This window comes from Myotis yumanensis, unplaced genomic scaffold (assembly GCF_028538775.1).
Source record: "Myotis yumanensis isolate MYYU_CA2020_CCGP unplaced genomic scaffold, mMyoYum1.0.hap1 SCAF_2, whole genome shotgun sequence".
In the NCBI taxonomy this organism is placed as follows: Eukaryota; Metazoa; Chordata; class Mammalia; order Chiroptera; family Vespertilionidae; genus Myotis; species Myotis yumanensis.
Genome location: NW_027223753.1, coordinates 7,420,038 through 7,445,195, shown reverse-complemented (window position 1 = coordinate 7,445,195; position 25,158 = coordinate 7,420,038). Strand labels below are relative to the sequence as shown.

General features: G+C 50.1%; 1 protein-coding gene across 3 annotated transcripts in view; it reads right to left on the bottom strand.

The window, feature by feature from the left end:
• VPS13D (vacuolar protein sorting 13 homolog D) overlaps positions 1 to 25,158 on the bottom strand; it is a 222,375-nt gene that overhangs the window by 12,367 nt on the left and 184,850 nt on the right. The gene's annotated exons all lie outside the window — the stretch shown is intronic.

Genomic DNA, 25,158 nt, shown 5'->3' with positions numbered 1-25,158 from the left:
AGAAACAGGAGTCCGTATTTGTCTTGGAAAGGCTGTGCATATTTCAGATGACTGATAAGAGTGCGCCGGGTCTGTCCTCGGCCTTGTACTTGCTGTACTTTTCATTATGTGTTCCTGGATTCCACCAAAGCACAACACCCCTCTAGACACATCGAAAAGAGGCACAGGCTTGCACCCCGAGTCGGCGCTTCAGAACCAGGTCCTTGCAAGGGCGATGAGTGCCCCAGGGGGCCAATTGGGGTCATGATATGGGCAGAGAGAGTCAGCAAGTTGCCACTGGCCACGCAATAGGCTACGTGCAAACCTGGGGCAAGTGCAAAGCCTCCTGGACAGGCCTGCACTCCACTCCGCTCACCAGGCCAGGACGTCTGAAGCCCACACCTGGGGGATGTTGTTTTGCTGTGCTGGAAAGCCAGAAATCAGCGAGGATTTTTAAAAAGCTCACGAATAAGAGTGCCCTAAGAACTACTAGTTGTGCTCTTCCAGAGTGATGTAAAGAGACTGTAAAGTAGTCCCTACAGTCTGTGCTAAAGGAATGGGTAAAAGGTGATTTTATTTATATCATACACTCCCACTAGCCATAGTCTCATGCCTTCTTCTTCAAGACTCAGGCCTCCTGCTGGCTGGTTAGATCCCAACTAGTGAGTGAAGGGTGGAGGGCGGCGGAGCGGCTGCTGCTGACCCATCAGGGGAGAGGTGGGCAGCTGCTGGTGAGGACGCAGCCATCAGGGCGTGCAAGGAAACCAAGGGAGGGAGCGAGGTGGGCTTTCCTGGCAGCAGAGCCCCGTTCTCGCCCCCCCGCTAGTGAAACACCCACTGTCACTCCCAACACTGCCAAGTGTCTGTTCCCCACGGGGGTCCTACCATTCTGTCCCCAGGAAGCTCCTGGGAGAGGTCTGGCTATGGGGGCAGAAGCTCAGAGGCCCCTCCAAGAGGGATGTGACGGGGCCTGTTCCTCACCGCCTCTCAGCATCTTCCCCAACCCATCGGGAGCTCTGCAGGCTCGATGTCCATCTGCATCCCCGATCCAACATCCCTCCATCTCTGTCACAACTGACGATGACCTCTGGATTGGTAACGGATTATTACAATAACCTTACACCTTATTCTATTTCCACCCGGGTCCACTCTCCTCATAGCGATGGGAATGACCCTTTCAGAATGCAAGTTAGATCAGTCAGTCATGTGCTCAAAACACATTTGCTTCACATCTCACTTAGATCAAATATTTGCTCCCTGCATGGCACACCATCTGGAGTGTAAGCGCCATGAGAAGAGGATTTTGTCTCGTTCCTTCTCGCCCAGGAACTAGAACAGAGCCTGATTCACGGGGGAGAAGCAACGCACCTTAGATGAGTAAATAAATGAATGTGTTTGTGGGAGGGGGCAGGGATAGGGCCACTGTGACTATTGAACTAAGAAAGGAAAGGTGACATGCAAATTGGTGGAGAGCTAGAAGACTGGAGTCTGGGCTCTGACAGTCTACAAAGTCAAGGCAAAATGAAAACCAGCTAGAATCCCAACTCCTGATGGAAAGGGCTGGGGTGGGTCTGTCCCGTTCACTGATCTTCAAAGCAGAGGAGGAGCCTGGAGGCAAAGTCATGAAGCTATGCCTCCGCTAACACAGGCACTTCCCTCGGAAGAAACGATCTTCCATTAAAGTAGAAAAAACATGCCCCCAAGAGAGGAAACTTACTCCGAGCCCTAACCTCCTCTGGTGGGACCCAGGGAGGCCAACAGGCCAAGGAAAGGTGCTGTGCTCTGGACCTGAGCCTTGGAGCCCACATCTTATATAGCCATGGACTATGGGAGATGGAAGTAAGTGTGCCTCACATCACCACATCGCCACCAGCTTTCTGCTGCACGAATGGGTATAAAATGGCACCTTACTATCCTCTCATTCCCACCCTTTCTGCTCTACCTAAATGGAAATGGTGTCCAATAAAAAGGAGTGGCTGGTGCCTGCCCATGGGCACCAGAACTGAAAGATCCCTGCCAAGCTCTCAGGCCCACCGCTGGGGGACCCTCCCGGGACCTCCCCGGGCCTCCTCTGCTTGCCCCGCTCCTCTCCTCACCCTCACCTCTACTGTCCAGACAGGCTGCTTCTAGGGCAGGTCTGGCACTACATCCTGCGGATAACAGATCATTAAACAAGAGGTGGCAACACTCCACCCACTCACCTCTCGGCAGCTGACAGTGCCTCTTGCTAACTAACCTGGACATGAAAGGTAGTTTACAACACCAGTCTGCCTAGTGCATATGCAGCAACTCTGACGCCACAAACCTTTGTTTAGCCAGAGGTCTGTGGTGTACTTAATTGCTGCCAGCTGGGGGCTGCTCGGCCATTTTAAGCCCTCGGCGGCTGCGGTTTACAAATTTCACAGTGTATAGAAAGAAGCAGGCCTTCCAGTCAACCAGCTAATCCAAAATGTCAGCACCAAACCAACCCGGGCTTTGAACTCCATGAACACGTCAGGGAGTCGGCTGTGCAGCACGGACGGGCCTCCCCGGGGAAGGGCTGCTGATACAGTGGCTGATCCACTGCAGATATCCGCCGGCGAGAGAGGTCCATGCCCAAGCCTGCGCCCGGCCACTGCTTTCTGACACGCACTGGAGGCCCAGCCGAGGACCAGAGCAATGAAAACAGCCCTGTCCTTCTCCTTAGGCAACAACAAACCCAAACAAGGTGACACAGGAAGACCTAACCAGTTCCACTTGTCTGACCTCTCCTTTCAGCCGAGGGTCAACAGGTGGCCAGCCATTATTTGTTCTTCGCTTACACGATGAGTAACTATGTCATAGTGCTATTAGCTGAAGACAGATGTTGTACACACATACACATGCCCCTGTACAGCTTAAGCTATCTGTCGGTTGAGACATCTGTCATGGCCAATGTCTATCAACCCCGTGAGTTTCAAAAACAATCGCAGAGGAGGAGAAAGTGTGTGTCAAACAGGGGACTTCCCCACGCTGACGATGCCATCTTCATCAGGGGCCCTGCGTACTGACCCCACGGAGTGATGGATTGTGCCTGCATCTACTTCACGTGTGCGTCCCAGACTCTTGTTGTAATTAAATCTCTTACTGATACATATATACTGTGTTTGACGGCACAAACAAGTAGGCAGCGAACAGCGGGTCAACCCAGACCATCGCTTCACATGTGGCTAATGGCTAACAGTTCTAAGGCACCAAGATTCTCGACTGAATGGCTCCATCAAGCGTTTGTCAGTCTCTAAAGGAACTCAATGGTCTAAACCAGCCGTGGGCAAACTACGACCGCGGCCGGATCCTGCCCATTTGAAATGAATAAAACTAAAAAAAAAAAAAGACCGTACCCTTTTATGTAATGATGTTTACTTTGAATTTATATTAGTTCACACAAACACTCCATCCATGCTTTTGTTCCGGCCCTCGGGTCCAGTTTAAGAACCCATTGTGGCCCTCGAGTCAAAAAGTTTGCCCACCCCTGGTCTAAACAGTACTCTGCACGGAGTGCGGTGGTTAAGCTTCCCCTGGTAGCCACTGCCGGACAGCAGCTGGAAGGCAGAGAAGCCTGCGGGCCACCAGCTACCTCTGTCCTCTGACCTGCAGGCTGTTGGCCCTGCTGCAGCCCCTCCCCGGGCGTAGGGGGAAAGCACACCCTCTCCACACCGATGCAGCTCCTCTCAGCGCAGGGCATCCAGGATGGCTCTCCTGGAGGGGAAGCCTAGAGTTTGGCTCAGTTTACATCGGAGCCCATGACGAACAGAAACCCACTTTCTATCTAGAACCTATCCAGCGATGGCACTGAACACGTAGGTTTCTAGAACCTATCCAGGGATGGCACTGAACACGTAGGGTTAACAACTACTGAGCTCTGACTCTGTTAAATCTTGAACCAAGACATCTACCAAATACCTACGACAGTTTGGATTTTGAACACAAAGCCAGGCTGGGCAGAAAGGAACCCTATGGCAGTCGAGGTTGGCTCCTAAATGAAGCTACTGAGGATCCAAACCGAGCGGCCAGAAAGCAGCCCTGCTCAGAGCCTGAGAATGGCTTGTGCCGCCTCTGCCCCAGCGCCCACCCCATGCAGTGAACGCTTCCTGAGCATCATAGGCACAGGCCAGAGCCAGGCTCTAGGGAGACAGGCAGGAACCACGTTGCCAGGGGCCTTATGGAACCTAATGGAGGAGATGAACAGAAACAGGCAACAAGGGCTGGGAGGACAGGCTCCGGAGCCAGGCTGCCTGGGCTGAATCCCAGTTTCCCCATTTACAACCTGGGACCTACGGCAAGTTGTGTAACCTCTTGGAGCCTTGGTTTCCTCATCTATAAAATAGATGAGGGGATAGTAATGGGGTTGTTGTGAGGAGTAAGTCAACACGTGTATATGTTTATAACAAACAGGACTTGGTACATAACGAACACTCAGTAGAATGTTCCCTATGATGAGGATAACAATGACGCTCCTCGGTAGAGGCTGCCATGGGTACAAGAGAAGGGCCCTAACCAGGTGGCTGAAGCCCAAGGTGGGCTGGGTCCAACGTCCAACATAGTTTTCTTATTGGGGAACCGGCTTCAAACTGAAATATTCCCCTTTCCCTTTGCTTTCTTGTTAACAACATTCTCCTTACCTCTCCCTAGAGTTCTGAAGTCATTGCGTAAAAACACATAAACTCCCACATTGTATGGTCACAATTGCGAATGTGGGAAAGACGCTGAATCATGTTGTTAGAAATTCTATTACTGTTGCTGTAAGTTTTAGGAATTTGACATCCTGCGGTGGGGGAAGACATTTCCTGGGCTGAATTTTCTCCCATCAGTGGGATTCACACCTGACTTGTTTATAGGGGTCAAGGCTTCCTATAACCTAACACATATTTTGGGGACCCCATGACATTGCAACTGTGACAGCGGGTAGGACTAATGCCACAGATATGCCTACTGGGATTTAAAATCTAAGAGCAAACCGACTACTTGTTAACGAACTGCCTTGAGGTGAGCCTGCCTGTTCATGGGGCTGGGGGAGGGGCAGAGCAGACTGGCTTCATAAAGAATTCCAACAAGGGGACAACGTTACAGTGAGGTTACATCTGCTTGAGTTGGATTTCCAAAACCCTCACTTCTGCATGCATTCTGGGGAGGCTGTGCTTTAAAAAAAAAATAGTAGACAACTTATAAGGTGGCTTGCAACTTTCTACACTATCACAAAAATGAGGTATTTTACAAATGCAGGCAAGCTTAATTTGTGTTCTAGGTCCACCTCTCTGAATCAGATGCGTACAGGAACCCCTCCGCCATGGCCAAGCTCCCTGCTGAACTGTCACTTTTCCTGCCCATCCGAAGATACTGCACATGGGCCCAAACACACAATTTCTGGTAAACTTGATTCGTGCCTATTAAGTACAAATTCTAACGACAACAAACTGACTGAAAAACCAGGTATTTTCAGGTCGATTTCTAGAAAATGATTACGTAATTAAAAAAAATCATTATGTTATCTATCTTCCCCCAAAGTTGATCTCTCTTAAAAAAAAAAAAAAAGATTTGAGAGAGAGAGGAAGGGAGAGGAGGGAGAGAGAGAAACATTGATCAGTTGCCTCTTGAACGTGCCCCAACTGGGGATCGAACCCAAGACCTAGGTATGTGCCCTGACTGGAAATCGAATCTACAACCCTTCAGTCACGGATGACGCTCCAACCAACTGAGCCACACTGTCCAGAGCAACAGCTGATCTTTTTAAGGAGACAGACAGAGTTTAGGAGCGTGTGTTACGGAGAAGAACATAAGGCTTCGGAAAGAAACCAACACAGAGGGAAACCCCAGTCCAGTCGCTTGTTAGCCGAGTGATCCTGACGAAGTTGCTCTCAGCCTGTTTCCTTATCAATAAATGAGAATATAATACTTATTGATCATATTGAGAAGATATATGAAAAGGGCCCAGCACAGTGCACACAGTAGGTATCATAAACATTGTCTCCCTTTCTCCTACCCTTATTCACAATCATTGTATGTCAAGTCAATTTAAAACACCTAAGTGCAAAACTTAAAACTTAGGTGTGAAGTTTGAGTCTGAGGGCTCACTGTGAACCCTGACTTCTGGACACTTGGGCTCTTCTAAGGAGCCAGTGCCTCGCTCAGAGGCGCACACTCGCTTGGCCTACCCCACCCAGAGCTGACTTGCTTCAACTTTTTTAAAGAGCTAGAGCTAAGCAGCCTAGCAGCTCAAGAAATGATACCAAATGCTCAATTCCTAGGGTTGGAATTCCCAGAGCTCTAGCAGACTGCCATTCATAAATTCACCAGCACAGAGGTCTTCCGGGGAGAGCACCTGCTCTGAGTGGAGTTGGAAAGGCAACCTGAAGCCATCCACCCCTGAAAGTGGAGCTGCTGACTGAGGGGCTGGGCTGCCTGTCCTCAGCACCCTGCCCCGGGGGCCTTCACACTCAGTGCATGAAGGGCCCCCCTCAGGACCGAGGCTGAGCAGGTCTGGGGGTGCTGCAGCCCCCAAGGGGCCTGCTCTGTGATTTGTTGCTTTTTCAAGACCACCTACCCATTCATTCAGGCCAGACTTTTTACTCAGGTTTTAACTATCAAATAGACGAGGTGCAAAAGGAGAAGAAGATACTTCAGAATGGACCAGGCCACTGAAATGTACAACCTCCCTGCAAATGAGAGCGCATGCACAGCCGCCACACTCACAGGGGTGGACAGGATCAGTGTCGGCCCTGAGGTCAGACTCTGGGTGGTAGAGGGAGAGACTGAGACCCTGGGAGGAGGCTCACAGAGCCTGCCAGCGGCCCGCCCTCTCCAGCCCCCAACTTTCCCCAGGGAGGGGCTCCCATTCTGAATGGGGCCGAGGCCTGGAAAGTCTGGTGAGAGCGGAACGGAGGCCACGTGAGGCCAGAGTTCTAGTCTCTTCTCTGCATTGTTGTGTCCCAGCACCTAGAACAGGGTCGGGCACACAGCGGGTGCGCAGCACACACACGAGAGGAAAGGACCAGCGGTCACAAGCCTGGATTACAACTGGGGGCAGAAGAGCCCCATGGGCCGCCTCTGAAGCCAAGAGAGTGGAGAAGGCAGCCTGTCGTGGGCTCCTCCTCCTCCTCCTCCTCCTCCTCCTCCTCCTCCTCTTCCTCCGAGACAGGCTGGGGGCTGGAACTGACCCAGGAACCCCTGGAGCACAAGCAGGCTGGTCATTCCATGCAGGAGCGACACTAGAAAGTTACTGACCGAGGCCACAACTAGGTCGTGTTCCCCTGGGACAACTGGCCAGCGCCCCGGCTGCACTTCTCCAGGAAAGGAAAGGGCAGTGGGGCCCAGGGGCCCGGCTCCCTGTGGAGGGTCCAACCCCGTCTTGATACTTAAGCAGCTCAGAACCTCCCGATGATGGATTCTCTGCACTGGCTCAAACTCCACCAACTTCTTCCAAGGGTTTTACTGTACGGCTCTCATTCTTTTAATCCCAACTTTTGGGTTCTTTTTGACCTAGAAACATAAAGAAATCCACCAATCACCGACTCCTTATCTTCCTTTGGCCAGCTGGTGCCTTCTTATTCTTTGTCTTCAAATTTAACCCTGGCCAAGCTTTCTCAAGATGCCAAAGCCACCACTAGTCAAACCTGTCCCTCTGCCACCAAGAGATGGCACCTTCTTGACCTTGGTCATCCTGGCTCTGGCCCATCATTCTAATGCCCTCAAGAGTATCTTGGATTTTTCTCTTTGTTCTGGCTCTTGCCACAGAGCCCGGGTATCAAGCCAGAGCGAGAATGAGGCCAGGAGCACGCCCATGTGTCTGAATGGGGACTGGCTCAGGGGTGGCCTTTCCCTTTGGACAGGAAGGAAGCGAGCACAAGCTGGCAGCGGTGACACCCTGCGGTGCCTCTAAGTGGGGTACATCCCTGCCCGGTGCCATGACGTTCAACCTGGTGACAAAAGATTATTGTTCACCTGGTGACAGGAAGGCCGAGCTGCCTTCTAATTAAGTGCCCCAGTGCGAACATGAATGGACTGATTGCCACAGTCCATCAACCCTTGGCAAACTGGTTTGTTTGGTCTGGACAGCAAACATTCCGCACTACTGGATTTTTTTCTCCCAGATCCCCTGAGGCCCCATCACCCCCTAAACCTTTTATAAAAACTACAATCTGTTCTGCTGTCTCGAGTTACATTCTGTAAATAATAAGCAACGCTGATGAAATGCAAAAAGCTGAAAATTCGCAAAGCAGAAAGATCTGTAGTATGTCCCACATCTGTGTCACATTACATGTGCGCTCAACAGACTTGCTGATTCCCGTCTAATCAGCACACAAGGGTGACGTGGGCCAGAAGGGCTCTCCTGCTACGTGCCACAGCGGGGCCACCGAGGCAGCCAAGGAGGGGCCGGCGCTGCCCCATGCGGGGGAGATGCCGAGCCCACGACGCAGAGACTGAGCGGCCTGCTCAGTCCTGGGACATGTGCACGGCAGACTGTGGGTCACCGCTGTGGTCAGGCTGGGGACAGCTATGGCTCAGAACCCTCCTTCCCAGTCCTCAATGTGGCCGAGCTGGGCCCGTGGCGGTTAAGCTAAATAACATGTTGTAATGACACAATGTCTCATGTGAAGGGGTTGGCTCCCTATACATTAAAATGCCTACAAAGTAAAAATAGAACAAAAGGAAACCAATTAGAGTCCACTTGGCAGAATGCTTAGGGGCTACTAGAGATGTTAGTTGTGATGCCAGGCAAAATTTGATCCCATCTTTACTTCTTCCAAACATTTTGCACGCATATGCACACACACACTCACACACACATGCACGCGTGTATGCACGCATGCAGGCACTCATACTCCCATTTAAGAAACATTGGCAGAGCCTATGAGGGAACTTGGCATGCTTTAAACTTGTGGTGTCATACTAAGCCTCTCAATGATTAGAAGGCTCCATGTTGGGGAAAAAAAAACAAAACAGATTCAGACTCCACAGGGTCTGTAAGCAGAGGGCGCGGAGCCTCAGGGACACTCTTGGGAAAACTCAGTGCACTGCCACCTCAACCAGCTCCCCTAGATCGGTATGTTCCCATCAATGTTAGTGAGAGACGTCAGAGCTGAGACTGGGGCCACCGAGTGTCTCTGCAGCTGCGATTACTGGGCTGACTGTGCCCCGGGCACTGACCTGCACGGCACTCAATAAGGAAGTGTGTTATTAGCACTGCATTTCATGGAGGAGGAAGCCGTGCCTGGGAAAGATGGTGAAGTTCGTCCAAGGCCATTCCGCTGGTAAGTGGCAAAGACAAACCTGGTCTCGGGTTTTTCTGATTCTCTTGAACTCAGCACACTTATTAGCAGCATGACTGTGGATGGACCCCTAACTCTGAGTCCATCACTGCAGTAAGCTTCTGGAGATGCTGGAGGCCCCCAGAGAAGGCACTAGTGCAGTGGTTCTCAACCTTCCTAATGCCGCGACCCTTTAATACAGTTCCTCATGTTGTGGTGACCCCCAACCATAAAGTTATTTTCGCTGCTACTTCATAACTGTAATGTTGCTACTGTTATGAATCGTCATGTAAATATCTGATATGCAGGATGTATTTTCATTGTTACAAATTGAACATAATTAAAGCATAGTGATTAATCACAAACACAATATGTAATTATATATGTGTTTTCCGATGGTCTTAGGCGACCGCTGTGAAAGCGTCGTTCGACTCCCAAAGGGGTCGCGACCCACAGGTTGAGAACTGCTGCACTAGTGTGACCCTGGAGAGCTTACAATCCAACTGAGAAGCTGAAACTTACATCTTGGCAATAACTGTGGAAGAAACCTAGACCCTGTCCCAGGGATGAAAGAGCAAAGGAGGTCTGGCACCCACATTGCTGGTACAGAGGGGAGGAGGGGCTTCCGGGGAAGGCCGGGCTTCATGTAGAGCCCCGCCTAACGACAGAGCGAGATTCTATTACTAAAATAATATACAGCATCAGTACCAGCCTGCCAAGTTTTGGTTGTTTTCATCCTCACCCGATGATATTTTCCCATTGCTTTCAGATAGAGTGGAAGGGCAGGGAGAGGGGGAGAGAGAGGGAGAAACACGGATGTGAGAGAGACACATCGATTAGCTGCCTCCCGCATGCACCTTGACCGGGGCTGGGGAATGAACCTGCAACCCAGGTACATGCCCTTGACTGGGAATCAAACCCTTGAACCTTTGGTGTGAGGACCGATGCTCTGACCACTGAGCTACACCAGCCAGGGCCCAACCTGCCAAGTTTTAATAGGAATTAATGTTAAATACTAAGAATGAGAAGGAAACAAATAGCAAGATAAAAGCCAGTTAACAGACCACACCACATACAACCTAAAAACATGTACTGAAGCCCCACTCTTGATGCTAAAGCAACCAGCTGAAGAGCTATGAACAGCGACAGCTTTCCTTTATTAGTCACGATGCAGCTTTAACTCACATGAGCGAAATACTCCAGGTGATTAATCTCACTTTCATGATACCTGGAGATATGTACTAAGATGGGTACTAATATGGATGAGATAGGGAGGAAATGACAACTACTGGAAGTAGAGGACCAAGGCAGGATGAAAATAAACAGAAAACACACTAAAAAGGAAGATAAATTCTGACCTCAAGGGGGTTAAAAGGATTGGGGTGAGGAATATGCAGATAATTCACAAAAGAAGACATCCAAATGCCAACTGAAATAGGAAAAGATGACTCAACCCTCCTATTTATCAAAGAAATCCAGGCAGCAACACAGACATGCTCTCACATTGGCAGACTTCAAAGAGTGACAAGGCCCTGCTCTTAGTACTGCATCAAATTCACAAAACTCCCGCTGGATTCTGAGTGAAGAGCCAGGACTGGCAGAAACAGGCCTCCCAAGCCTGCGGTGGGAGGTCATATTGCTCCGACTGTCTAGAAGGCGATTTGTGATGTGTTTCAAAACAGAAAATGTATACACCCTCTAACCCAGCAATTTTATTTTTAAAATTGAGAATGAAACACATATGAAAAGATATATGTAAAAGATGTTTACAATAGCAAAATATAGGAAAGCAATAAAGGACCAGTTAAGTATATTATTGTAATATAAGTGTTAAAAATGATTCACTTTTGGGATGGAAAGATGTTGTAGAGTCACTGTTAAGTGAAAAAAGGTTAGGCATCAATATTCGTGCTCCTATTTATGTGAAATCGTATACAGGTATTTCTTGGTGTGTGTACATATATACAAATGCACAGAACCTGGCACGATTACCATGGTTAGCTTTTTGGTGATTATTGACCAGGGATGAGTTCTTATTTTCTTTTTAAAAATGGGAATAATAGTAGCAATCTACTCAGTTTGCTGAAAGAATTAAAGGGAGAATTAGTACAAAGTCTTTGGAATACTGTCTATACACTGTACGTGCTCATATGCTGTTTACATTTCCAGAACCGTTTCCATGTGTACACATCTTTAAGCTCAGACAATAGAACCACGGTTTAAGAAGATGATTCAGGAAGCAGTCAGGCACAAATGCCAACATGTCTCAAGCACACTTAAGAAGCAAAGCATGAATGAGGACACACTCCTGCCATCACACGCTGTGCACAGCGCGGTGGGGTGCAGGCTGGGAAAGGAGGAGCCTGCAGGGCCGGGCCTCACCTGGAATGGCTCTCACTGGGCAGTGGAGTCCCAGTGGAGCTCTCTCCAGAGGCAGCCTACGGATGGGCCATTCCTCTGGATGCTGCTTCTCCCAAGACTGGGAGGCCGGCCCCACGCTACATTGGATGGAGGTGGCCGCGGAGGCTGCTGTGTTCACCTGAGGGTGTTCTGCAGGAGGCTCCTCCCCAGCCCGGCTGACTTACTTTCCCAGCACTGTTGCTTTTTGACCCTAAACAGCGGGAGAGAGGGCTTCTCTTGCAGAAACTGACCAGCTCAGAGCAGCATGTCCTGACTGACCAGTGGCGGGGGCTATGCACAGCCAAAAAGGACCCAGGTGCTCAAAGCACTTCCCTAAAGAGCCCAGTGAGGCGACACGAACTGCAAAGGGGACTCTAAGAGTAGGTAAAAGCAAGGGCACTCTGCCCCCAGCTTGCCCGAAACCCCCTTCCTGCTAACGCAGGGAGAGAACATCTGGAACTGGTTTTGAGGCTCTCCAGCTGCAGAGCCACTCGAGTGAAGTTCGTGTTTCTTTGGAAATTGCATTTCAGGGGCTTATAGACTGTCCTTCCTGATTCTCCTCAGGGTGAAGTACAACCTAGAAGACAAGCTAGTTCAGAGACCAAATCAGCTTTGCTTTGAAATGTTCTCCTTTCCCCACCCCCTTTGACAGCAGAATTAATGGTCCAGGTGGTGAGAAGTCAAAAATGAAAGAGAAGGACTTGGGGTCATCTCAGGTGCATTTCGATGTCTTCAGAAAAATCAGACGCGCTCCGCGGGCCAGAGCTGACACCAAGCCTTCAGAGCACATGTCCTCCTCAGAAGCGAGATCCATTAGACTGAAACCATTTAAATCGCTGGACTTGGGCTTGCCTCTATAGGACTAGGAAAAAAATGTGGATTCAAAATGTGCTAGAACTCACTGAGAGCCAAGGAGGCAGTGAGGGAAGATACTAGACCCTTGCAGACAGAGGGGACAGCACATCCAAGCCCCCCACATCTGGTGCCAGGCCGCTGCTTGCACCCACCATGTCCTTTTGGCAGTTGGCCCCTGGGCACTGGGACATGGACTTGCGAGCAGCCCTTCCACCTGGGCCCCACTGTGCCTCTGGGAAAGGTAGGTGCACCCGGGAGTCTGTCCAGGGTGGAGGCAACAGCATCTCTTCCCACTGTGTTAACAGTGAACACGAGACCTCTATTCTAGCCTCTGCCAGCTGAGGGTTTGTTCCTCCCTCTAGACGGGGCGCAGAGGCAGTTAGGGAGGGCAGGCAGGCATGTGGCTTTTCAAAGACCAAGTTCCTTGGGGTGGAGAGAAGCAGACAGGCCTAGGACACCACTGATGCGGAGGGTGAATCACACAGGGCACGACGTGGCTCCTCGTGGCCCCTCCCCCAAGAATCACTGACACAAGAAGCTGGGACCAGACCTCCCTCTGCATGTTACATAAAGCGCTGGAATTTTCTAGTCCTTTCTGTCCTAAGATTTTTGCAGATAAGAATACCTATAAATCCCAGTTAGTAGATCATCTGGTTTCCTCATGGCATCTTATTAAACTAAACAAAAAATAATTCAAAGGAGCAGCAGCACTTCTCTCTACAATTCAAGCACTCCCTTAGCATTTCTCTCTGCACATCCAAAAAGACTAGCCATAGCATAGTTCCTCGATGCCAAATGAGCCCAAATGCCGACAAAGAGAACCCCAAACAGGTGGCCCATGAAAAGACACTCCAGGTCTGCTAGACTTTGGGGTGAGCAGTCACTGCATGGAGTCCTCCATCCAGGGACTCGCTACCTGAGCCTATTTCAGGCGTTTCAAGCATCCTGACCCTGGAGGCATGACTAAATAGAAGCAGGCAGCCTCAGAGCTGGCCAGCCCTCAGTCTCTTCTACTTCTGGGAGCTTTTTCAAGGCCCCACCCCACAAGATAAACAGCAGTTATCCGTGGCCACCAAAACAGGCAAGCACAGGGACTGTCTCCTTCTGAGGCTTCCTGTCCTGTGCATCGGGCGGAGTTCCCAGGTGACCAGCTGGTGGGATGGACCTGGCTGGACGGCAGAGCAAAGACAAGTTGGGAGCCAGGATGTCTGACCGCCTTTTGGTGAAACTGGCAAACTCTGAACTCGGAAGGCTGCCATGGTTCATCGTTGGGGGAGGGGGTGGGGGAGGGGTGCAGAAGAGAGGACCAGACAGCACAGCTCCTGGACACAAAGCTCAGCAACTGGTCCTGGGTTAGGCTGGTAGGGTGGGAGCCAGCAATAAGCACCCTGCACGCTGTGAGGTTCAAAGTTCACAGTATCTTTCCCCCAAAGTGCGTTAGCATCTTTCCCCAAATCTTCTGGTTCACAGGCAGATATCCAATTCCCCCCCTCCACATCCGAGAATCAAAAGGAAGATTGAAATCAGAGAGCTTCTGATGGGAGAGACGGAGAGATGACCCAGAGGTGGGACAGAAGTCAGGAGTGTGTGCTCTGCAGCCGACTGCCGGGGTTCAGGTTCTAGTTCCTTCTCTCACCACCTTTGAGAGCTTAGACAAGTTACGCAACTTCTCTGTGCCTCAACTTTCCCATCTGTAAGATGGGGAAAAGACAGCACCCACCTCACTGGGCCATTGTGAGGATTAAGTAGTCATTCATGTAAAATGCTTCAAACAGTGTGTGGCTGTGTAAGCACTCCAGGTCTGGAGCATCGCCATCCAGAGCACGGGATCCACCTGCGATGGAAGTGACAGCAACCCAGGTCTTGCTGGCGGCATGGACAAAGGACAGGCAGGTCCCCAGTCTGGCAAAGGGTGAGACTAGCTGGTGGACAGAGCTACCCTCACCCACTTTTTCCCCAGGGTCCTCCGACTAGCCTTACACCAAAGCCTGGTGCCTGTCCCTTTACTCGAAGCAGGTGACTGCGAGCACCTAGGCTTCCCCACACCCTCCCCGGGAGGACGGTGCCCCGACAGGCAGCACCCTGGCGGACAGGCCACTCTGGGGTCAGCCCTCCACCTGCCCTGCTCTAGCGTTTCAGCTCGGCTGTGGGAAGCCAGACAGCGAGACCATTCACCGCCTGCAAGGAGGCTGGGCGGCAGGGAAAGGAGAGGGATCATCGGGCCTCGGCAGCTCGGCAACAGCGCTCCACCGCCGGCATCCCAGCACCTCTGCCACCGGCGCAGCCTCCTCGGAGACGGGTAGGTTTCCTGTTGTGTCAGCCCCGTTTCCTTTGGCAACATTATACTGCAAACACAGAGCTCCTCTGACTGAAGCGCGAGGGTGTCCCGTTTCTGGCCGGGGGAGGGGGCAGACTGCCTCGCTGCTCCGGAGGGAAACATTACCTAGCCGTGACCCTCCAGGCAGGGTTGCTTCCCGCTCCCCAGTCCTGAAAAGCTGTCTGAAGGGAAGGGGCGTGCAGGCTTTCCTCTCTGACCTCCGATGGGCGAGCTCTGAGTGGCAGCTGGGTCTATTACATGCAGTGTGAGAGGGTTAAACAGGACAGCCTCAACTCTTTATAAACTTTTGCCCTGTGGATATGTACTCATTGGCGGCAGTACAAGACTCGAGCTGTATTACACGCCTTAACGATATGGTTCAACTGTCGGTCAGGCTTGGGCCTGGCATCGGGCCAGACCGCAATCAATGGGACACAGAACCTCCCCCTTTCAGATCATCACGAAGGCTCATATTATCTCCTTTTCGTCGTGCTGGTTAAATTTATGGAGCAGAACCCCGAAGCCGCATTCCTTGGCCTGGGCCGGCCCACGCGGCCCTCCCTCCCTTTGTTCGGTACTGTAAGCGAGCCGTGCTTCGGACGACTGCAGGGTTGTTAGTTCAGGCACTGACTGTTTGCTCACAACTGAAATGAAAAGAGTTCAGTGGAAGGGCAAAAGGACAGCCCAAGTGTAAAACCCCATCCCAGCAGGCCCTGGGCCCCGACATTTGGCCCCGAGCTGCTCCTGAATGTAGGACTGCACTGTTCTCACAGAAGCACAGTCTCAGGCTGATTGCCGACTAATCTTCTATGAATCAACGACCACGTCCTCCCACATGGCGCTGCCACATGAACTCGTGGGCTTGGGGTATCGGGGAGGCGCGCTGGCCCATCATATAGCCAACGGCTCTGTGGCTCTACGGCCATCTTCCAGCCTCCCAGGTCCCACGGGGATGGAGTGCAGGCACTGACCAGGAGCTGGTCGTATTTTCAGTGTTAATAAGAAAAGATTAAACTGATTCTCAGGCCCCCTCATTGTGTCTTTGGTGAGCTTTCCTTATCCACTGCGCTGATGGTCAGATAGAGTTAATGGCTTTGTCATTCCAAAGCCACGGGTGGGATTTGTGGGCAGTGCATGGGAACACACGTGTGCGTGTACAGAGTCTGGGAGGGAGCGTGCACAGCAGGCTCAGTCCCCCGGAATCAAGCAGAGGGTCCCCTGCATCACAACCTCCATGCTGCCATTCACCCTCATCCTCGATTTTCACATTTAACTAGTGCACAAAGCGCTCAGAAGCAGCCTGATGGCCTGAGGAGTGCCCTGCAGCCCACCCCAGAGGCTGCCCTGATGGCCAGAGAGCGGAGTCATCCAGAGCTGAGTCCAGGGCCCCAGGGGCTGGGAACCCAGGGCCCATCATGTGTGTTTGTGGTGCCTCGGTGAGTCCAAGCGGAACAGCGCAAGAAGGAGCGAGAGGAACAGAGAGAAAGCACCCCAAACCCAATCTCACCAAAGGCACGATGAGAGGACCGGGTCTCTGAGGGGAGTCATGGTGACTGCAAGCGGTCGCCCGCCAGCTTGGTCCTTCAGCCACTGTTAGGCAATACCAGACAAGGGCCCGAGCCTGCTTGAAAATAAAACCAGCAACCCCTACCAGCAACAACACGCACGCAGGCTTTCCAATTCCGGGAGAGGCCGACTTCTCCGGTGGAGCCGAGGGAAGCCAGGGATCTGTTTTGAATCAACTCCTGGTTCAGCCTGAAGGTGAGAGGAGCTGCTTCCTGAACCGGGTGTTTCTGAATGGAAGCTGCACACGTCCTCGCCTCTTCGCCTCTTCCCTCTTCCTCATCGCCTGGGCTGATGGTCAGATAGGAGCTAGTGGAGTTGTCATTCCAAAGCCAGAGGCACCTTTTTGAGAGTAGCCAGGAGGTGCCATGGAATGAATGGATCACACGGAACTGTAGCTTGCTACTGAGAACCGCTTTCCTATGAGAGTTCTTGTATACAATTTGTTCTCATTTGTGAAAAATAAGCCACTCTTAAGTCAGAAAAGAATAGGCAAGAAAAAGTTAGATAGCCTAATTTAGGAAATTCTCGAGAAAAATGTGCAATCCATTCAATCTGTCTCTAGGTATTCATATACGAGTTCAGGGCCCAATTAAATCTTTAGTCATAATAAGGCCTCACATCTCCCGGGACCATCTACACAGCACTTGCACACGCATTATCACACAGGTTACACTCAGTCATAAACGAATCCAGCCTCCGTGAGGTGTTGGTGCGTAACGGAAGGGCTCCTGGAGGCTTAGCGTGGCCCACACGTGCGTCCAGACGCACCGACACTCTCTGACACACTGAAATTTGAAAAACTGGACCCATCCCTGAGAATGCGACAGACTTTTGAGAACTTAGAAACAGTGACCTAGATGCCCCCACTTCCTGCTGGATGTTCTCCATCTCGGAGTCACTCTGATGACCACATTCCAAGGACATACAATCACAAGAGGCCAGACTCCCAAAGGGCAGGAGCCCAGGCTGCTGGCATCAGGACGTAGCAGCCACTGCTGCCCACTTCTCCCTGTGCTCTCAGGATCGCCTGCTCCACGAGCCACCCAGCTCTGCTCTTGACGCTGGCACTGTGGGCAGGGCTAAGGAGGACTAATTTGATACGAGTTTGAAAACTAAAAGAAAATATGTTTTGGAATCTGCTTTTTCACACCATACACACCCCTTCTTGGTGCAAAATGGCCTCAGTCAAGGCTTTTTTTTTTTTTTTTTAACACTGATTTCTTGGCCATCAGCTAATGGAACTGTGAACACTCAAGCGCCTCCACAAAAACCAAGCGGGGGGGAAGTGGTCCATGGACAACAGCTTGCCTGACTGCCTCCCTCCTGTGACCTAGCCTGTCACGCCCGGGCCACTTTAGTTTTCCCAGAGGTGAGGTCAGAGGGGGAGGGCTGAAGCCACAGATTCAACCCCTTGGCGGATGAGATGTAACCAACTTAAATGGAGCTCAGCCTGGATGAGGTTCGGCAAGGGCCGGGGCTGCTGAGAATATTTTAGGTGCACCCTGCCTCAGATTAGCCCACTGCCTTGGTACTTTGCGATAACATTATCAAGCTTTCATATGCCCTGCCTGGGCTTTCTGCTTCTGGATGCGGAGCCAGCCCCAGGAATGCCACTCCCCGCCCCCTCCCCCGCCCCCCATTCTTCCAGGGAGTTACCCTATAAGTTCTTCACCTCAGCCAGGGGAGGGAGGACCTCTGTCCTTTGGAGTGGGGAGGCTGACGTGAGGGGAGGGGCAATAATAAGCTGTTTGCATAGGGCCACAAAACAAGAGCAGTGTCGGCTGGACCCAGGGCTCTGGTCTCCCCATCTGCAGTCCTCTTCTCATGCTGCCTCCGCCTCCGATACCAACGAGAACAGCCAGATGGGTTATTTTGACCATGGAGACCTGAGTCGAGGAGGAAGTTATCCTTCACTGATAGCTTAAAAGAATGTGAACTGCTGCCCTGGCCATGTGACTCAGCAGGTTGGAGCATCGTCCTGTGCACCAAAAGACTGCAAGTTCGATTCCCGCTCAGGGCACATACTTAGGTTGCGGGTTTGATCCCTGGTCGGGGCATGTAAGGGAGGCAACCGATCGATGTTTCTCTCTCACATCAATGTTTTTCTCTCTCAAGCAACACTTCACAAAAGAAATAGACAGCCCTAGCCGGATTGGCTCAGTGAATAGAGTGCCAGCCTGCAGACTGAAGGGTCCTGGGTTCGATTCCGGTCAAGGGCACATGCCCAGGTTGCAGGCTCGATCCCCAATAGGGGGCGTGCAGGAGGCAGCCAATCAATGATCCTCTCTCATCATTGATGTTTCTCTCTCTCTCCCTCCTTCTCTCTTTCTCTCTGAAATCAATAAAAATAGATTTAAAAAATATATACAAAGGGCCAAAAAGCATATGAAAAAATGTGCACTATCACTCTCAGGAAAATACAAATTAAAACTAAAATGAAATATCACTGTACACCTTTCTCTTGCTCTAAAAAGCAATCAATCAAACACACAAATAAAAAACAAATACAAAAAAACATATCCTCGGGTGAGGATTAACAAAAGAGGAATGTGAACTGCTGTCACTTCGCCACAGCACATCAGATGGATGCTCTGTGCTACTCTGTCAGCTCCGCCTCGGCACTCTGGGAATAATAAAATTCCACGAATCCTCCCCCTGCAGTTAAAAAGAATCTGTGATCTATTAGACCTCAACGACAGTTTCTTTAAAATCTCTCACTAGAGCACGTTGTACTCATCACCTGGGTCTATCTGAGTCCAAGTCCCACATGAGTGGCCGCGCCTGGAGGCCTTCCCCCAGGAGCCACCTCCCTTGTCCAGTGAATTTCCTAGGGGGTGCAAAAGGCAACAGGAGCTGAAATTCTGGAAACAGGACAAATGGGAAGATGAGCTTCGGAACAAGTCACGAAATGAACATTTATAATCTAGAGGAAGCTCATTTTCAAAGGCCCGAAGCCTCACAATAATCCCGACTTATTGTACTTTCATCCTGCAGACCCAGGAACTAAAGGGCTGATGAAAGCAGCGTTTTAAAGAGCCCATCATACCTCGCTGCAAATGAAAGACATAGTTTTTCCTTTAAACTCCAGCCCAGAACTGAGAGCAGTTTGTGTGTGTGTGTGTGTTGTTTTTTTTAACAGACATTGGGGGCCCCGACCTACACGATAACATTGTTGTGAGCCGGTCCTGGCGGGAGTCAGACAGATAAGCCCTGGATGGTTCCAGCAGCCCCACCGAAGGGGGTCGGGATCTACGAGTCAAACCCTCCACCAGGGCTCACCAGGGACTGTCATGCGTCTGGAAAGCATAACCGTTTTTGAAGAATGCTTTCCAAGCCACGTAATGCTTTTAAGCTGTTTATCAGAGGAGCTGGATGAGCAGCAGTGGCTGAAGCAGCGTGTCAGCTGTTCCAGGGCCACATGCCCCTGCCCGGTGTCCGCAGGCACTCTATCATTCTCGGCCGCCCTGCCCTCGGCAGACTGCAGATGCCAAGGCTTGGAGACATTCGCTACATAACTCTGACCCGACAAACCTGGCTCCGGGACAGATTTCCATGTCATGTGGGGCTTTTGGCTGAACTCTGCTCGAACCCAGAGGCATATCATTTACAGCAGACACTAACAATAGTTTGGGATCACCTGCTCTTCCCAGCGGGTTCAGGGCAAGTTCGCGGCCTCTGCACACCTTTTCCGGTGCGGTTCTCACACACAAAGGCGGACAGCCCAGGTGAGTTCCTCCACCCAGCAATGCCACCCACGTGACTGTCACAGGTTGGCAGGCCTGAACTGAACTGTCTGCGTGTGAAGAAAGGATGGGAAGGACCCAAGCCCAGCAAAGTGTAGGAACTCCTCGCCTTAGCACTACCGCAAGTGGTCAGCAAGACACAATCCCTGCTTCACCCACGTCTCATATTCAGAGAGAATCCTGACACAGATGCCATTTCCTGAGCCCTAATTACACGCCACACGTCAGGCTAAGAGCTTCACATACATCATTTAATCCACATCGCCACCCACTGAGGTAGGCATTATTATTCCCAGTCCACGTGAGTCAAAGGCATCTCATCTCAGAGACACGAGGGGGGGAGGGGACGGCTCCAGGCCGCGGCTAAGAAACAGCAGTGTGATGACTCAAGCCAGGCTGACTCCTCATTGCCCTCTGACCTCCTGCCACAGCCGTGGGAGCCAAACGGTGCCATGGGAGCGGCCTCTCATTCCTGCACATGCCTGCCTGCTTTTCACACTGGCCACCACAGGCTCCCTCCACCTCTCCCCAGAACGGGGGAGACCTGCAATTTTATGTTCTTTCCACGTCTCCTTCTGAAACAAGCGCCGCTCTTTGAAGAAAGACCTCTTGCCCTTGGAGTGTCAAGATAAGAAAACTTTCAGCAACTTCCCTTGGAAACTACCAGACACCCATCAGCACCCAGGATCTAAGTACAGTCACTCCCCAGCGGCTGGCCCCTCGGAATAGCTTTTATGGTTCAATGAGGGGTGGTGACAGGGCCATGTCACTACTGTGGGGTGTGCTACTTCTTTCATGTTCCTGGGATCTGACAAGAGCCTTCTACAACCTGTTTCTTTACAACACACAGGATGGGAGATTAAAGACCAGTACCAGACGTGAAGCTGGGCTGGGACCCGCAACTCGCAACGACCTCTCTCCAGTCTAAATCTTCCTGGGAAAGAGGCCACTGGCTGCTAAGCACACTGCTCAGAAGTGGTTGTGCCGATCGAGCGAGATGATCCATGGAAAATACACAGGACTGCGCCAGCATCACAGCCAAGGGTTAAAAACGTTAACGACGTTACTGTTATCTTTTAATGCCACCAAACTTCAAGACTGTTTTAGCAGAAATAACGGATTTCAGCGAAACCACATTAATTCAGAGTTACTAGCTGGATGTGGAAGGGAAAGGACACCAAGAAAGGCTGAATGAATCAGTGAAAAGTCTAAATTATAGGACTCGTGATTAAATATGACAGATTGAGTCCAGAGACCCCTCTACAGGGAAAGCAGAGGGATGCAAATGGCACCAATCCAGAAGGATAAAGAGAAGGTGTCAACAATATTTTAGAAGCTGAAAAGCAGATGGGCAAGTGGTGCTGAAATGTAAGCCTGAGGGAGTGGAAGCCACAAGCAGTAAGCTAATTAGTACGAAAACCCGCTAAATGTCAGAAAGATGGAGGCACCAAGCCGCCCTGGAGGCCTGGGGCACAGGGGAGGAACAGGGAGGATGGAGTGAGGTGGTGAAAGGCCTGTGTGAGAAGCGTTAGACCTGCAGGTCCCTCCCTCACCCCCAACAGCCTGCTCCTCCTCCGGAGAGAACCCACCCCTCCCCAGCTGACCCGCCCTCAGAAAGGCCCCCAGCCCCTTCCACCCCCCAAGTCCCACTCTGCTGGTTAGTGCCTCATCTTTACACGGGAGTAGACAGAGTCAAGAGTCACCAAATATCTGGGAAGAGTCTCTGATCATGAAAGAAAAAGACCAAATGAACAAATGAAAGAAACTCAGGAGGACTAGGGCACTAACAACACAGACCTAGAAAGCAACCAGTCCAACGGAGGAGCAGAGCCATCTAGAGAAGGAATTTCCAAGAAACTGGCAAATTACTTAATATATTTCTAAACACACAGAGGAGAGTTTATGGATAAATTAGTAATAGGCAGATAAAAAAGTTTTTTTCTTCAAGAAGTTACTGCCCTCGCTGGCCGGTGGCTCAGTTGGTTGAAGTTTCGTCCTGTACACCAAAAGATTGTACGTTTGATCCCTGGCCCTGGTCGGGGCACATGCAGGAGGCAGCCAATCGATGTTACTCTCACATTGATGCTTCTCTCTCTCTCTCTCTCTCTCTCTCTCTCTGTTCTTCTCTTTATAAGTAAACAAATAAATATGTTCTCAGGTGAGGATTTAAAAAATACAAGTGTGGATATTTGTTTATTTTGATAAAATAAAATTTAATTTGAAAAATATTTTTAAATTGTTATAGTGAGATAAAGTAAAAACACTATCCTTATTCATTGTAGATACTAAATAATATTTAGGAAATATGTATAAGGCGTAAAGAATAATTGAAAAAAATCAAGAGCTCATTAGCCAATTATAAACCATTAGTTAAACTATAACGATTTGTTTCGAAAGATCTGTGAAGGGCCTGGTAATAAGACTGGAAAAAAATGCCTCTATGTACCAAACCTCCACAATATACATCACCACACACATGCAATTTTGTTGTTTTCAAGAACAAACGGCAAGTAAAATCACTAATAATGGGTGGCTTCAAGAAAGCTGAAGGAAACTTGCTTTAACATGTAAGACTAAAACAGTTTGATAATGCTCAAGAATCTAGAAGATTCTTCAAAGCAGTTTGTTCTCAAGTATTTAAATATTCTCAGCACTTAATATCTATTACATGCCTGGAATACGGAAATAGGTCAACACTTAACCAGTTAATGAATTTCTACTGCCAATTTGCCTGCTCTTGACCCGGTGTGCTTACTAAGCAATTGGATCTAAATATCACAAGTTCAGAATTATCTAAATTGAATCAGTGGGGCCCCTCACCAGTTCAAACAAAGACATAAAAACTCTTTGAGGTTTGCATCTGCTCACAAGAGTATGAAGGCACTCTACAAGCAGCAATCTGGCCTTTAGCGCCTTAGGAGGTGGGCGCACCCTCCTGCGGAGCCAAGCTCACCCCTGCCCATCCCCGCGGCGCTCCGGGAGGTAACCCACCACCTAACCCACCAGGTTCGCCGGATTCCTGTCACCCATCAGCCTCGTAATGACAAGTTTGCCCATTTGAAGTTTTCTGCCGTCCTGGGATTTTATGAAAAGGTTTGGGTCACCTCTGCCATGATCTATGTTTGAAGTATGTTTGGGGAAAACCTACTAGGAGCTCGCTCTGGTGTTAACACAGAACAACTGCCTCATAAAAACTGCTTTCCACGGGAGTTCAAAGGGCTTATCCAAATACTGCAGGCTCGTCCCGCCCCACCAACTCGCTAGGGTAGGAAGCCGAGGTTTTGCCAAGTAAACTCTGACACAGATAAACCTTCTCAGTTTCCTGACGGAGATCAGGGCAGAGCGAACGATCAAGTGGGCTTTTGACAAGACGGACCTCGCACTCTGAAGTAATCGGCCCCGCACTTTCCATGCCGCTGAAGCTAAAATTTATTGGGATAGTAGGTGAAGGTGAAGGACTAAATTAGGTGAATTATTGTGAAAAGTCTTTCTGATACGTGATAACATCTTTCCAATTGGTACTTCAAGGAACCCAGTAAAAGTCAGGAGCAAACCAGGAGGGCTGACAACTGCTGGCAGGAAGCCAAAGCGAAGCATCACGTTACAGTGGCTCCTGCAGTTTAATCCTCATTAATCCACCACTGCCGATATGTGCCATCTATCAGCAGGATGAGGGGCCATCGCCATATTCTCAAACAGAGCCGCTGGTTAAGCAAATTAACCAGGTGCAGGCTGCTGGTGGCACATTCGGGGAATCACAGAAGGTGAGACAGTGGCACTGTTTTCCATTTCTGCAAGTCTCTACGTCGTTCCAGAGAACAGCTGCATTCTCTTATCTGCCCCTACGTCAATCTGGTGCAATATCACACATTGTTCAGCTTCTGCAAAACTCCACTGTGCATTGATTAGAGAATATTATAAAACAGTCACCTAACTGTATATGAGTTCATATCTAAAAATAGGTTTGATCTTATGGGTCCCTGAAAGATTTGCCCAGGGACCCCCAGACCCCATTTTGAGAACCTCTGTTCTAAAAGGACCCATATGTGCAACCCGTGCTCAATAGAAATCAGTTTCCTCTAGGTATTAAAGTAAATCCACTGAGGACAAAGATTAGTCACCTTGTTAACCGGATTACAGTTATATAAGCCAGATATAATAAAATTATTTCTTTTAGCGTAGATTGTGATTAAGATGTCTAATTCAATCTTATACCCACCCCACCCCCACCCTTGCCCAACTTGACAAATTAGTGAGAAACTTAGTAAGAATCTGTCCTTGAGAGGCAGTCTGGCAAAAAGAGTGCAAGTGAAGGCATGGGGCAATGAGACAGGGTTAATTGTAACACCCACGCCTACCTCTTCTTCCCCCAAAGATGACAGCCCTTCGCTTGTAATACAATACTTCAGTCTGCCATCCCCTGCTGGCCCACTGTCCTCTGTGTGTCTCAGAAGGATCTCCTAGTCTGCAGCTCTCTGTGAGCAGGAGACCTGAACTCAGACCCAAATCCTCTCTGGAAGGGAGATTCCAGCTCCATCCTGGCACCAAGGGATGGTTCTGTGAGGGAAAGCTGTGGCAGACAGGGGAGTCACCGAAACCTAAGAATCAGTCAACCTACTGCCTCAGCAGAGAAGTCCACAAACGGTACATGGCTGTTCATTCTCCGGCAATGCTGGAAATAAGATGGTTTCTCATACACTGTTCTGTTTCTCTTGAAGTTCAAACCAAACATCTCAAAGGCGTAGCTTATGTACACAAGACTGAGTGTCATTCCTGAGTTTCAAAAAAAAACAAATCATAGAACAAGGAAGGAGTTATAGATGCACAATGGCGTGATTGATCATTTAATTTTAAACGGAAGAAAACACAATCAGAGAGCAATCACTATCCATTCCCTTTCTTTGAGCAGAGACCTGCTGGCTGAGATATAAGGACTGTATTTTAAAGATGTACATGCCTAACATCCATTTATTTTTACTTTTGTGTTTCCATAAAGTCAGTCATCTCTGCATGCCAAAAATGGCAAAAAATAGAC